This window comes from Pristiophorus japonicus, chromosome 3 (assembly GCF_044704955.1).
Source record: "Pristiophorus japonicus isolate sPriJap1 chromosome 3, sPriJap1.hap1, whole genome shotgun sequence".
NCBI lineage: Eukaryota > Metazoa > Chordata > Chondrichthyes > Pristiophoridae > Pristiophorus > Pristiophorus japonicus.
The window spans coordinates 111,571,699-111,583,893 of NC_091979.1; the positions used below are offsets into that span (position 1 = coordinate 111,571,699).

Consider the following 12,195-nt stretch of genomic DNA (forward strand, 5'->3'; position numbering starts at 1 on the left):
AAACTGTGAATTAATCTTGTGGCCCCCCCTTCTGTGCATCCTTTCCAGAGCCTTAATATCCTTCACCATATGAAAAAATCAAAACAGGCAGTACCTTAACTAATTTTTTGTACACTAAGGGAATCAAGGGATATGGGGCTCGGGTAGAATAGTAGAGTTGAGGTAAATGATGAGCCATGATCTTACTGAAGCGGGGAGCTGGCTCGAGAAGAATAGCCTACTCCTGCACCTATTTCTTATGTTCGTAACTGAGGCCTAACCAAGGTCTTGTACAAGAACAAAACTGTGCTTTGTTTTGTAGTGAATTGTGCTGTGAATACAACTTTGAATACTGTTTGCTTTAGCTATAGCTTAACAGCATTGGTTATGAACCTTTAGAAAGTGGTGCACTACAACACCCAGATCCTTTTCTTTTACCATTAGCTTCAATATTGTTCCCTGCAGGGTATATATGTATATATATATTTATCATTGGACCTGTGAAAATACTGTGGCATTATCCATGAGGTTCTGCTGAGGTACCCAAGTGGAAGAGAGGTGCACAATTCCAGTAAACGAATCAAGAAATAAATTTGCAAGCGATCTCCTCAGATATAGTGAAGTGCATTTTGTTTTAGTTCTTGGACAATAAGGGCTGTAATTTGCAGTCCCTATGGGCACATACATGCCCGTAGAGGCCGGGCAAGTTCTGGGTTTAGGCATGCGCTAAAACACAGAACTTACAATCTGTCAAAAATTATCTTGACAAATATTCTGCATCCCTGGGAAAAGGGTATTCGCAGGGGGAGAGTTGGTCTATTTGCCCAACTTCTGCCCAGCGAATGCCCGTGAAATTCTTAGAGTTTTAAACAAACTTTAAAATACATTTTTTAAATTAATTTAAACATTAAAACACATGTACAATAATGCACGGTTATTTTCAGCCCCTTAAAAAGTTAACTTCATTTTACAAAAAATTTAATTTTTGCTTTAAATGTGGCAGACATGATATATACAGGCATAACATGATACACACAGATATACATACAATGATATCCAAAATGTTACTTAACATGGCAAAATGAAGAAATTACAACATTTGTATGTTTTATATATAAGCATATAAAACATTGTGATATTGTTGAGGAAAACGGCATTTTATATCAATATGGTGACTGCACATGAAAATTAGCATTTCCAGCAAGTTACAACTTGTAATCAGCCTGGCTCTGTCTATAAATTTTGCAAGGTTATGTGGGAGGAAATTGTGTCAGAGGACTTGAGTGTGGCAAATATGACACCTTTAAAAGATAACTAAGAAATTGTAGGCTGGTCTTCAATTGTTGGACCATAATATAGGATGAAATGACGAAACACTTGGGAGAAATAGTAATGAATTAGGGTCAGTGGCTCTAATTTCTAACAGATAAATAGTTGACAAACCTGGAATTCTTTGAAGAAATAACAGATTAAGCAGTGGCTATGACTCAAGAAGCACTTGATATGGTACCATACAAGAGACGCATGGCAAAGATAATGGCCGCTGGAATTAGGATAATATGGCCCTCTGGATAGATGGTTGAAATCAGAAAGCTAAGGGCAAAAATGAAATAAATTTGACTGGAAACAGACAAATCAAATTGGCAAAGGTAGTCTGGAAGACGAGTTCATGGAATGCATTCGGGACCATTTCCTAGAGCAATACATCATAGAACCAACCAGGGAACAGGCTATTTTAGAACTTGTATTGTATAATGAGGCAGGGTTCATTAACAATCTCATAGTAAAGGATTCTCTGAAGCAGAGTGATCATAATATGATAGAATTTCACATTACGTTTGAGTGTGACTTGTCAAAGTCCAAAACTAGAGTCTTAAACTTAAATAAAGCCAATTACATTCGGTATGAGGGGCAAGTTGGCTGAGGTAGATTGGAAAAATAGATTAAAAGGTATGCCGGTAGATAAGCAGTGGCTAGCATTTAAAGAAATATTTTATGATTCTCAACAAAAATACATTCCATTGAGAAACAAAAACTACACAGGAAAAGTGATCCATCCATGGCTAACTAAAGAAGTTAAGGATAGCATTAGATTGAAAGAAGCAGCTTATAATGTTGCAAAGAATAGTAATAAGCCTGAGGATTGGGAGAACTTCAGAAACCAGCAAAGGATGACCAAAAAATTGATAAAAAGGGAAAAAATAGAATGAGAGAAAACTACCAAGAAATATAAAAACAGATTGTAAGAGCTTAAGAGTGTAGCAAAAGTAAATGTTGGTACCCTAGAGACTGAAACAGGAGAAATTATTCTGGGGTATAAGGAAATGGCAGAAACGTTAAAACAAATATTGTATGTGTCTTCACAGTAGAAGACACAAAAAGCATACCAAAAATGGTGGGGAACCAAGGGTCGAATGAGGATGAGGAACTTAATGTAATTAATATTAGTACAGAAAAAGTACTAGAGAAACTAATGGGATGAAAAGCCAACAAATCCCCTGGACCTGATGGCCTGCATCATTGGAGGTAATGTATTAGCATGGAAAGATTGGTTAATGGACAGAAAACAGAGAGTAGGGATAAATGGGTCTTTTTCATGTTGGTAGGCTTAACTAGTGGGGTGCTGCAAGGATCAGTGCTGGGGCCTCAGCTATTTACAATCTATATTAATGACCTTTATGAAGGGACCGAGTGTAATTTATCCAAGTTTGCTGATGATACAAAGCTAGGTTCCGACAGTAAGCTGCGAGAAGAACACAGAGTCTGCAAAGGGATATAGAGAGACTAAGTGAGTAGGCAGTAAGATGGCAGATGGAGTATAATGTAGGGAAATGGGAGGTTATTCATTTTGGTAGGAAGAATAGAAAAACAGAATATTTTTTTAAATGGCGAGAAACTTTTAAATGGTGGTGTTCAGAGAGATTTGGGTGTCCTCATGCCAGAAACAGAGAGCTAGCAAGTAAGTACAGCAAGTAATAAGGAAGGCAAATGGCATGTTGGCCTTTACTGCAAGGGGGTTGGAGTTCGAGTAAGGAAGTGTTGCTATAATTGTACAGGGCCTTGGTGAAACCACACCTGGAGTACTGTGCAGTTTTGATCCCCTTAACTAAGGAAGGATATACTTGCCTTGGAGGCGGTGCAACAAAGGTTCAGTGGATTGATTCCTGGGATGCAAGGGCTGTCCTACGATGAGAGACTGCACAGAATGGGCCTATACTCTCTGGAGTTTAGAAGAATGAGAGGTGATTTCATTGAAACATACAAGATTCTGAATGGGGTTGACAGGATAGATGATGAGAAGTTGTTTCCCTGGATGGAGTGTCTAGACCAAGGGGGTACAGTCTCGGGATAAGGGGTAGGCCATTTAACACAGAGGAGGAGGAATTTCTTCACTCAGAGATCTGTGAATCTTTGGAATTCACAGTCCCAAAGGGCTGTGGATGCTGAGTCTTTGAGTATATTCAAGACTGAGATAGATAGATTTTTTGACTCTGGGGCAATCAAGGGATATGGAGATCGGGCAGGAAAGTGGAGTGGACGATGATCAGCGATGATCTTATTGAATGGCAGAACAGGCTCGAGGGGCTATTACTGCTCCAAATTCTTATGTTCTTATGAAACTGTGGCTGCAATTTTACTTCCCTCAGTGTGTCCATGGAGGGCAAGGTTGGTGGGGGCCCCGATCCTGCTGTGTAAAATGACTTTCCGTTGATGGAGCTTGTTAAGCCTGCCCAGCACGTAACCCAGCCCAATTAAAGGAAGCGGGTCCGGTGACATCATTTCATGACATGTCATCAGCCAGTTTCCTTAAAGGAATCATGGCCACATTTGTCTTGACATTTGTGCTGTCAGTGTTCTACAGCACTGAGGTGTGGCAAACACTGAATGACGACACAAAGGCACAAGACAGCACCCAGGCTCTACCATGACTCCCTCCATATGCTTATTCAGCACAAAGGGAAGTCCTCGTCCCTTTCCGTAGGTGGAAGAGACCTTCCCAGGAGATCAACGCAGCCTGGTTGCACATTGCAGAGGAGGACACAAGCAGAGATGTGGTCAGGAAGACCTGGGTGCAGTGCCGCAAAAGTTTCAATTATTTCAGATTACGAAATGTTGCTACAAAGCCATATTCAACTTCATCCTTCTGTGTCTCTCATCACATCCTCATCGCTCTGCCTTTCCTACCTTACTCACACCAACTTAGCTTGGACCTCCACCCACACCTCTATCTATATTATCACATCCCCATTTCACTAGCTACCCCTCATACTCACGGTCACCCTAGTGCAATCATACCAACTAACAACACACAAGGGTAGCCACTTGGGTGTTTTATGCAATGTGCATATAAAGTTTCTGTTAATGTGGTGTCAAACATTGAAACCTTTATTTTCAACACTTGCGTTCTTGGACTGATTTGTGTGCATCTTTGGAAGCAACTTAGTGAATTGCAGTGAATGGTGAGACATATCAGTATCCCCTGCAGTGGTGATCAGTAGGACAGGAATGGCTTGGGTATTGTAGGAATGCTTTAAGGTGTTGGTGTGGGGTGGTGCCAACTTGCCGCATCATGTGGCAGCCAGGGTGTACAGCATCCAGTCAAGTAGATCTGGCCATGGCAAGGCCATCTCTGGCCTCCCGAGCAGCAATGTGATCGGGTGCTGTTGCCCTGTGCAGCATCAGTTGATTGCGGAGAAGGTTGGTGTTGTTGGTGCCGAGGCTGATCGTGATGGGATTCTGAGGACCAAGCTGAGAGAGTACAAAGGGCAGCCATGTTGATGGAATAGATGGCAGGTGAAATAATGATGACACAAACATTCCGTCAATGGTGAGAGAGTTCTTCCTATGAGGTGAGAGTGGAAAGCCTGCAGAATGTGTGCTGGAAATGGAGTGAGAAAAAGCTTCTGCCTGAGGAAAGTGAAAAATGGTCAGGTGGGAGCCTTTACTGTACACTTGAGGCTGTCAAGTAATCAGCCACTGAACTCACGCCTCAGCTTGACAGCCATGGTCTGCGCATAGCGGGGATCACGTGGTCATGAAGTTAAAGACAAAAGGAAAGTGAAAAAAGGCTGTTAAGCATCTGACAACTAGATGCTAATCATTTTAATTAGGTACCCCGCCGCTGCCGGTCGGGTCTGCTTCGCGTTGCCAGGACCAGACATTGGGAAAGGTGCGTGGTGACAGGTTCACAGTGGGATCTCGACCCACTGTGAAAAAATCCCACTTTCCCACCAGACCTGCCACCGATTCTGCCCGCTAACCCCCAGAAAATTCCAGCCATGGAGTGAGTAGCGTTCCAGAAGTCTGTGTTGGATCCGCTCTTACATTTACTATATACATAAATTATCTACATTACAATAGTGACAACACTCCAAAAGTACTTCATCGGCTGTAAAGCACTTTGAAACGTCCGGTGGTCATGAAAGGCGCTATATAAATGCAAATCTTTCTTTCTTTATGATCTGCATATAGCAATGGAAGGAACAGTATTTAAATTTGCTGAGGACACCAAATTTGAGCATTTGACAAATTATGATGATAAGGATTGTGAAAGACTTTAAGGAGGCATAAATAGGGCTAGCGGGATGGGCAGATGTAGAAAATATTTTTTAAATAAGAATTGGTTATGGGTGGTGAGAATGTGAAATAGATGGTGCATCAAAAAAAAACACCAACTAGCGCAGACTATTTCTGTCCTGTAACATTCTCATTATCGGTAGAATAAAATCTTGGAAGTATAGTAACTTTTGATACCTGTGCATCTCAAAAGACCCAAGTACAGTGATAAATTCAAATCTTTACAGAAGGTCTCAATAATGTTATATAATTTGTTACCATAACATATATTTATTGCTGAAATTATTAATTCGCTCCAAAAGACTCACCACACATTGTCATCAGCGATATGTTATGACACTCAGCTCTTCCTCACCACTACCTCTCTCTGCCCACTGTCTCCGATTTGTCAAACTGCCTGTCCCACATCCAGTACTGGATGAGTAGAAATTTGTTCCAATTAAATATTGAAAAAACTGAAGCCTTATCTTTGATCCCTGCCACAACTCCATTCCCTAGCCATCAACTCCATTCCTCTCCCTGGTTACTGTCTGAGACTGAACCAGACAGTTCGCAACCTTGGCGTTGTATTTGATCCGAAGATGAGCTTCCAATCACAGATCCGCTCCACCACCAAGACCGTCTACTTCCATCTCCGTAGCATCGCCCATCTCCGCCAGCTCATCTGCTGCTGAAACCCCATGTGGGCCTTTGTTACATCTAAACTTGACGATTCCAATGCTCTCCTGGCCGACTTCCCATTTTCCACCCTCCATAAACTTGAGCTCTTCTACCCCTATCCTAACTCGCACCAAGTCCCGCTTACCCATCACCCCTGTGTTCGCTGACCTATATTGGCTCCAGGTCTGGCAATGCATCAATTTTAAAATTCTCATCCTCATTTTCAAATTTCTTCATGGCCTCTCCCCTCCCTATCCATGTAAACTCCTCCAGCCCTCTTGAGATCTCCACGCTCCTCCAATTCTGGCATCTTGCGCATCCCCGATTTTCATCGCTCCATCATGGACGCCTGTGTCTTCAGCTGCCTCAAGCTCTGAAATTCCAACCCTAAACCTCCCCTCCTTCAAGAATGCTCCTTAAAACCTACCTCTAAATGAGTGGGCAAAAATTTACCAGATGGAGTACAATGTTGGAAAGTGTGAGGTCATGCACTTTGGCAGAAAAAAAAATCAAAGAGCAAGTTATTATTTAAATGGAGAAAGATTGCAAAGTGCTGCAGTACAGCAGGACCTAGGAGTACTTGTGCATGAAACACAAAAGGTTACGCACAGCAAGTGATCAGGAAGGTCAATGGAAACTTGGCCTTTATTGCAAAGGGGATGGAGTATAAAAGCAGGGAAGTCTTGCTACAGTTGTACAGGGTATTGGGGAGGCCACATCTGGAATACTGCGTGCAATTTTGGTTTCCATATTTACAAAAGAATATACTTGCTTTGAAGGCAGTTCAGAGAAGGTTCACATGGTTGATTCCAGGGATGAGAGGATTGACTTATGAGGAAAGGTCGAGTAGGTTGGGCCTCTACTCATTGAAATTCAGAAGAATGAGAGGTGATCTTATTGAAACGTATAAGATTATGAGGGGGCTTGACAAGGTGGATGGAGAGAGGATGTTTCCACTGATGAGGGAGACTAGAACTAGAGGGCATGATCTTCGAATAAGGGGCCGCCCATTTAAAACTGAGATGAGGAGAAATTTCTTCTCTGAGGGTTGTAAATCTGTGGAATTCACTGCCTCAGAGAGCTGTGGAAGCTGGGACATTGAATAAATTTAAGACAGAAAGAAAGAGAGTGTTTCTTAAACGATAAGGGGATAAGGGGAGCAGGCGGGGAAGTGGAGCTGAGTCCATGATCAGATCAGCCCAGCCATGATCTTATTGAATGACGGAGCAGGCTCAAGGCTCCTATTTCTTATGTTCTCTTTTATCAAGTTTTTGTTCACTTGCCCTAATATCTCATGTAGCTCAAGTCAAATTTTCTTGGCTGTGAAGCACCTTGGGACGTTTTTCTACGTTAAATGTGCTATATAAATGCAAGTTGTTTTTGGAACAGTTGAGAACCACACTTTCTCAATAGTTTAAAAGAATCTGACCAAAGTAATGTTCAGTCTTACGTCTGATTTGCATTGAAGAAAATATTCCTCCAACTCTATTAAAAGTAGTACTTTTAAAGAAAGGATTTTTCCCAAAGTTAAAAAAATTGCATTTGAACTTTAAAGATCGTTTCGGCCCCGAGCAGGATTTTGCCAACTAAATGCACCAATTATATTTATTGATGGAAACGATCTTAATGTTCAACCTCCTGCTTAAATTCGAGCGATGTGATGATTAGAGTACTAAATGTAACTGCAAAAGGAAATATTGGGATTTAGTATAAAAACAGGTATGATAATTAGATGGCTTTCAACAACCTCCCCACGCGAACTCCACTGATTTCCATTATGAAGCTACCGTTTAACTGCCTGCGATAAGCTCCCGGGTATTATCTCTTGGCCCAGTCTGCATCCAAATTAAAGTCGGACTTGGATGGGACTGGAATATTTTGGATAGGCTGCCAGATGAGTTCAAGTCGTGCATCACCCGAAGTTTGGAAATGGAAACGGAAACGAAAACAAACGCGCTGCTGGAAGAAGACGTTTATCCACAACCTCAGAATTGTTAGCGACATCCCCTATCTAATAAATTAAAGACGTTTCCCCGTGAATTGTAAGAGATATTTTAAGCAAATGCAGACCCTGTAAGAAAACACCAGACAAGACCCGCGGCTTTAGCATGTCTTGAAACCAGTAAAACACTCACATTTCGCCCAATAACGTCCGCCCCACGGTTCCGTAAAGCGGAAGAGTCTACCGAGGGAGGCGGTAGGCCAGTGTCCCGGGCACGGATTCGGTAGTTTCGCACACTCGGCCTCGGCCTCGGCCTCTCACAACGCTGTCCTCATTCAGTGGGCGCCGAACGACTACAACCACACCTGATCCATTCAGTCCCGCGCCCGCAGCTCCGATTGGCGCACACACCTCACACAACCGCCTCGGACTCGCAGGTGATGTTACTATTGGCCCATCCAGACGCCAATCACGTTTAGTTCCCGCCTCTGCGTTAGCAAGTTAGTTTGCGCGGCGAATCTGTCCCAGTGCGCAGGCGCCGTGTGGGGGTACCAGTCAGCACTCGAGTCCCCGGATTGTGGCCTACCCAACCGTGGCCGCGACTGTTCAGGTAAAGTGTGCACAGAGCTTGTGGGGAGGGGGAAAGGGCCGGCTCAGATGTCACAGTAAAAGCCGAGAGGTGGTGGGGCAGGTGATGTGACTGACCGGACTGCCTCCCTCCGGGCGGCAATGGTTAACAGGCCGCCACCTCGCTCACTCGTTGCGGCTCCATCGCCATCTCTCAAGATGGCGCTATGGGTAACGTCAGTGCCTTTCGGCTCCAAGAAAAGCCCGTGCGCTCCGGGCGGATTGGACTGGCGAGGCTGCGGCCCGGCTCACGGAGCGGGCTTCCGTGAGTATCCGCTGGTGGGTGGCAGAGCCACCCGTCTTCGTATCGTCACAGTTCTCCCCTCCCGGCACTGGCAGGGGAGCCACACCGGCGTCCGTCGGTGTCGGAGGCGCAAGCCTTGGGTGCCGGCAGGAGGAGGCGAGCGCGATGTCCGTGTCGCTCCAGCCTTCCTCCTCACTCCAGTCGGGTTGCTGGCCAGATGTCGCCCGGGGCTGGACCCCGGTTCTTGCGGAACACCGCGCCGCTTTTTCACCGCGAGTCATCCGTACGCGATGCGGGTTTTTTTTCACCCGCCGCCGTCCAGCCCGAGCTGGGGGATTAGTGGAGGGCGTTGTGGACGGGCCCTGCCTGGTATGAGAGGACACACAAAACTGAGCGCATTTCACGGGTTGGTAGACATCTGCTCAAACCACCTGCCCATCTAGTAGGGATAATTAAAGTTTGACACTTGAGTTGTACAAAAATGAGTATCAGTAAAACCTGCTCTGAAAATGTGTCGATAGAGAGGGTAGTGGCTGTGGATCAGAGCACTGGACCATTTATCGCGAGCTTGCCCAACACCTGGCGCCCTCACCATTGAAATACTTTGCCCATTGAGGGTTGTGTTCATGCTAAACGGGGAATGTTTTAAAGATATATACTCCAACTGAATTTATATGCACTCCCGTCAAGCAAATATGTTGTCGAGAAGACCGATCACAAGATAATTACAGATGAGGAAGACCACTCGACTCATAGTAATTCATCCATCTAGGAACACCATAAAGTCTCCGTTGCAGAACGGAATTGTTTCTAAATGCTTGCAACGTTTTTGCTTCCATCTCTAATGGAAAGTGTATCCCAGGTTTTGATCACTGCATGTATGCCAATACTAAAATTAGCTTTTACTAGTTTGAACCCATGTCCCTTTGGCCTCCTCCCACAATCTAATTTAAAATAAGCTGGATTTATCTATTCCATACCATTTACTATCATATTTTTATAGTATCACATTTCAGAAGCTTATAATCCAAGCTGAAAAACCCGAGTCTCATTTTTTTTTACATCGAATTGCACAGAAGCAGCCCATTCAGCCCAGTAGATCTATGCCGCAGTTTATGCTCCACACGAGCCTCCTCCCACCTTCATCTCACCCAATCAACAAATCAAACTCAAACTCAAATCTTTGATACCAGATATCAGTCTCATTGCGCTTGAATGTCTCCATTGGATCGGGACTGAGCACTCGAGATGCGATTTGCCACAGCGCTGTAAAATTCGATCGTGACTTCTGCCTTATATTAATCGATTTTGGCTATAAAGTTCAACATGTTACTACCGGCTGTTTGCTGTTCTGCATTGGTTTTACATGTTTTGAGTTAGGTTTATTAAAGGTCTCTTTCCACTTTAGCTATTTCAACACCGTTATGGAGCATTTGGTGTTGCTTATTTTTCCATCCCATGTGTAGTTCTTTGCACTTGTCTGCATTACATTTCATCTGCTAGTTGAATTGCCCACATGCTTATTTTGTCCCACTCATTCAGTAATTTCAGAGTTGCTTTCTTTGATTCCACTGTCCCTCACTGTCTTCTACAAATCTGATTGTTTTGCATTGAGTTTCTGAATCCAGATCATTTATGCAATTGAGAAGCAGTAGTGGTTCTAACACCGAGCCTTGGGGTGTCTCACTTCATATTCCTTCACTCCCTAAGCTGGGTGGCGGTGTGAGTTATGAGGAGGATGCTAAGAGGCTGCAGGGTGACTTGGACAGGTTAGGTGAGTGGGCAAATGCATGGCAGATGTAGTATAATGTGGATAAATATGAGGTTATCCACTTTGGTGGCAAAAACAGGAAGGCAGAATATTATCTGAATGGTGACCAATTAGGAAAAGGGGAGGTGCAATGAGACCTGGACCTCATGGTACATCAGTTATTGAAAGTTGGCAAGCAGGTACAGCAGGCGGTGAAGAAGGCAAATGGCATGTTGGCCTTCATAGCTAGAGGATTTGAGTATAGGAGCAGGGAGGTCTTACTGCAGTTGTACAGGACCTTGGTGAGGCCACACCTTGAATATTGTGTTCAGTTTTGGTCTCCTAATCTGAGGAAGGACGTTCTTGCTATTGAGGGCGTGCAGCGAAGGTTCACCAGATTGATCCCCGGGATGGCAGGACTAACATATGAGGAGAGACTGAATCGACTGGGCTTGTATTCACTGGAGTTTAGAAGAATGAGAGGGGATCTCATAGAAAGATATAAAATTCTGATGGGATTGGACAGCTTAGATGTAGGAAGAATGTTCCCGATGTTGGGGAAGTCCAGAACCAGGGGTCACAGTCTAAGGTTAAGGGGTAAGCCATTTAGGACCGAGATGAGGAGAAACTTCTTCACTAAGAGAGTTGTTAACCTGTGGAATTCTCTAGTTCTCTAGAAAGTTGTTGAGGCCAGTTCGTTAGATATAGTCAAAAGGGAGTTAGATATGGCCCTTGTGGTTAAAGGAATCAAGGGGTATGGAGAGAAAGCAGGAAAGGGGTACTGAGGTTGAATGATCAGCCATGATCTTATTGAATGGTGGTGCAGGCTCGAAGGGCCGAATGGCCTACTCCTGCAACTAATTTCTAAGTTTCTATGTTTACCCTTGACCTAACTTCTGTAAAAAGCGTGCATTGTTTTCTGCCCATCATCCATTTTCTTATCCATTCCTGGGGTTTACTCTGAATTTTCACAGCTTCAGTAGCCTTTCATGAGAGTCTTCATCTAATCCCTTTCGGATATCTAGGCATGGTATGTTGTAGAGCTTTCCATAGTCCATTTGGATGTAAGTTTCTTAAGTTTCAGCCATGGCTCGGGGTAGACCTCTAGCCTTTGAATCAGAAGGTCGTGGGTTCAAATCCCACTCCAGAGACTTGAACACACAATATAGGCTGACACTTCAGTGCCGTTCTGAGGGAGTGCTGTACTGTAGGAGGCGCCTTTTGACTAAGACGTTAAACCGAGGTCCCGTCTGCCCCCTCGGGTGGACGTTAAATATCCTATGGCACTATTTGAAGAAGAGCAGGGTAGTTCTCCATGTTGCCTGAATATTTATCCCTTACCCAACATTATCTAGTCATTATCTCATTGCTCTTTGTGGGACCTTGATGTGTGCAGATTGGCTGCTGCATTTCTCT

At 43.9% G+C, this 12,195-nt stretch overlaps 2 protein-coding genes across 4 annotated transcripts in view; one reads left to right on the forward strand and one right to left on the reverse strand.

Moving 5' to 3' along the window:
* ppig (peptidylprolyl isomerase G (cyclophilin G)) overlaps nucleotides 1-8,937 on the reverse strand; it is an 82,361-nt gene extending 73,424 nt beyond the window's left edge. For all 3 annotated transcript variants that reach the window (XM_070875701.1, XM_070875703.1, XM_070875702.1), the window contains exon 1: nucleotides 8,352-8,937. The gene's annotated coding sequence lies outside the window, so the exon portion shown is untranslated. The remainder of the gene's footprint in view (nucleotides 1-8,351) is intronic.
* Nucleotides 8,938-9,359: 422 nt separating this feature from the next.
* fastkd1 (FAST kinase domains 1) overlaps nucleotides 9,360-12,195 on the forward strand; it is an 82,952-nt gene continuing 80,116 nt past the window's right edge. The window contains exon 1 of the mRNA XM_070875705.1: nucleotides 9,360-9,435. The gene's annotated coding sequence lies outside the window, so the exon portion shown is untranslated. The remainder of the gene's footprint in view (nucleotides 9,436-12,195) is intronic.